At 36.5% G+C, this 2,946-nt stretch overlaps 1 non-coding gene across 1 annotated transcript; it reads left to right on the top strand.

Moving 5' to 3' along the window:
* The first annotated feature begins 2,089 nt into the window (after positions 1 to 2,089).
* On the top strand, positions 2,090 to 2,196 carry LOC121206640 (small nucleolar RNA R71). Its single transcript, XR_005901721.1, has one exon. It is a non-coding gene; the product is annotated as a small nucleolar RNA R71 (small nucleolar RNA).
* Positions 2,197 to 2,946: the final 750 nt, after the last annotated feature.

Here is a 2,946-nt window from a genome sequence, read left to right as displayed (position 1 = left end):
AGACCCTGTCTAAGAGTACATTTGTCATAATTAAGCGGAGTTCATTGCGCGCCTAGAGATAGGGTGATAAGATTTTGCCGGATTAGGGTGAAACCTAATAAGGGGATCCACAAATCGAGCTAATGCAACCCTAGGGAGTTAATTAGAAAGAGATTTCAATTATTCAACCTAGGGTTAGACGTTGTTAGTCTCGAGAGGGATAATAATATAACTTAGGGATTTTTACGGATCAAGTCAAATGAATAAATCGTCCGATTCAGTCAAATAACAAGTGAAGTCTAGGTGGATTTTTGCTTAGGTATTGTCTTAATTCAATCATTTTTCCAAAAGTAATTCCCCAATTCTATTTTCTGTGAATTCTTAGTTTAGTTAATTAGTTAGTTAAAACAAACCCCATTATTCTTAGGCTAGATAATAAAAAGACAGTCATTACTAGTACTTTTAGTTCCTTTGGGTTCGACAATCAGGTCTTGCTAAAGTTATACTACTGTTCGATAGGTACACTTGGCTTCATCGTGATAATAGTTAGTTTCAAGAACGATTCATTATACATATTTAAAACCTGTCACGAATATCATGTATCATGACACATCTTGGTCAGCTTCACATTCTAAAATAAGGAAATTTGCAAGAAAGATAAATTTATCTACTCTTACCAGCACATCTTCAATTTTACCTTCTAGATGCGCGTAAGATCGAGCAGCCAGTTGCAATATAATCGTAGTAGGTCTTGCTTTTCCAATTCCTGGCTTCCTGAAAATTGACATAGGCATTAGATTTATTCTTGCTCCTAGATCACACAATGCCTTACCAACATAATGATTTCAAATTGAACATAGGAGAGTGAAACTCCCTGGGTCCTTCAACTTTGGAGGTAATTTACTTTTCAACATTGTTGTCGACCCTTCAGTGAAAGCAACAGTCTCAAATTCTCCCAATCTGCACTTCTTTGATAATATATCTTTCATAAATTTCTTGTAGTTGTGCATTTGCTCCAAAGCTTTTACTAGCGGTATATTGATATGGAGTTGTTTCAAAACCTCCAAAAATATTTTGAACTAAATATCATGCTTGGGATTATGAAATCACTGAAGAAAGGCAAAGGTGGTCATCCTTTAGGTTGCTGATATTGTTTTGCCATGGCATTTTTGTTGACAACCCGATCTGATTCTACCACAACATTTTGCTGCTTAGCCTTTTTAGGTTCAAATTGTTTGTTAGATGACTATGGGATCTTTACATGGTGGTTATTCGAGTTATCCTCTCCTACCGTGGCATCTTGAGCAACGTCATCAAGTCGAGTTCCACTTTAAAGAATGATGACCTTGCACTGTTCCTTCCCTTATCATCTTAAATCCTCGGTATCATTTGACAATGCCCCTTATGACATCAAATTTAAAGCATTCCCTATTTGCCCCACTTGATTCTCAAGAGCTCAAAGAGATGAAGCCTGACTCTGAATTACAACATCATTCTTGTCCATATATTCCTTCAGCAAGGCTTCAATAGATGATGATCTCGATACCTAACCTTGCTAGACATTTTTCCTCAGCATAGATTGATTATAACCAGTGGTGCATTGTTGGCATTCTGTCTTGTTGCATTGTTAAAATTCCTCGCACCTTGATTATTCCAACTAAAGTTCAGATGTTGCTTTCACCATGGATTGTAAGTGTTGTAATTGGGGTTACTATTCTGATTAAAATTACCCATCTAGGACACGGATGCTGGGTTTGATGGGCATTCATCGAACACATGATCTTCACCACAATAAACACGTGATAGCTTGACTGATTTCATCTCCTAAACTGCAGTAGGTGTTTTCATTATTTTAATCATATTAGCCAAAGAAGATACATTCGCTGGTAGTGAGGTAATTGCATCCAACTCTATAGTACCAGCAGCTCTCTTGCTCGTCCCAACTCTTGTGGTAGGATATTAATAATCATTATTGGCAATCTTTTCCAAAATCTCATATGCTTCATTATAAGATTTATCCAACAAAGTACCATTGGCAGAAGCATCAACTAGCATCCTCGTATGTGGATTCAGCCCATTCTAGAATATTTCCATCTAAGTCCAATGTTGAAACCCATGCATCGGACACTTTCAAATTAAGTCTTTAAATCACTCCCAAGCTTCATATAGTGTTTCATCTTATAATTGTCAAAAAGATGTGATGTCATTTTTAAGCTTGGAATACATATTTAGAGGACTATGCTATAACAAAAACCTCTAGCAAAGATCATTCCACGATGCCAATACTCCCAACAGGCAAAGCAGTCAACCATGCTCTTCCACAATCTCTTAAAGAATATGGAAATGGTTTACATCTCAAAGCACCTTCAGGCACACCTTATTTTTTAAATGAGTCACAGACTTCTAGAAAAAGTCTAAAAAGAAATCTTGGGTCTTCAGTGGGTAGTCCTCCAACCTTTCCTACTATTTACAACATCTGAAACATTACCAATTTTAGTTCAAACTGCTAAGCCTATATTTGCAGTCTGACTATCCCTGGATTCAGGTTATCAAAAATTGGCATAACATGCTCTCGGATTGGTCTATCTCGATCATCTATCACCCCATGAACATGGGGATTAGCACCTTAACCATTCAAATTATCATTCATATGAGGTATCACCATACAAATAGAAGGATTAGCATATTGACCTTTCAGATTATCATCAAGACTAGGATCGTTCCCGTTGGTAGACATTTTTTGTAGTTATTTCCACCTTCTTCGTAAAGTTCTTTTGATCTCTGGGTCAAAAGGATATTCCTTGTTAGTAGCAATACCTCTTCTCATGCACTAATGGCAAACCTGTAGAAATTAAATATGGCGAATTTAAATAAAACTAAAAGAATTAATTAAAATAACCAAATCATATTGCACCAAATTGCAGATCCTCGGCAATGACGCCAAAAACTTGTTGCATGTGACTATTA

This window comes from Gossypium hirsutum, chromosome A01, assembly GCF_007990345.1.
Source record: "Gossypium hirsutum isolate 1008001.06 chromosome A01, Gossypium_hirsutum_v2.1, whole genome shotgun sequence".
Lineage (NCBI taxonomy): Eukaryota > Viridiplantae > Streptophyta > Magnoliopsida > Malvales > Malvaceae > Gossypium > Gossypium hirsutum.
This window is presented reverse-complemented; position numbering and strand designations above follow the sequence as displayed.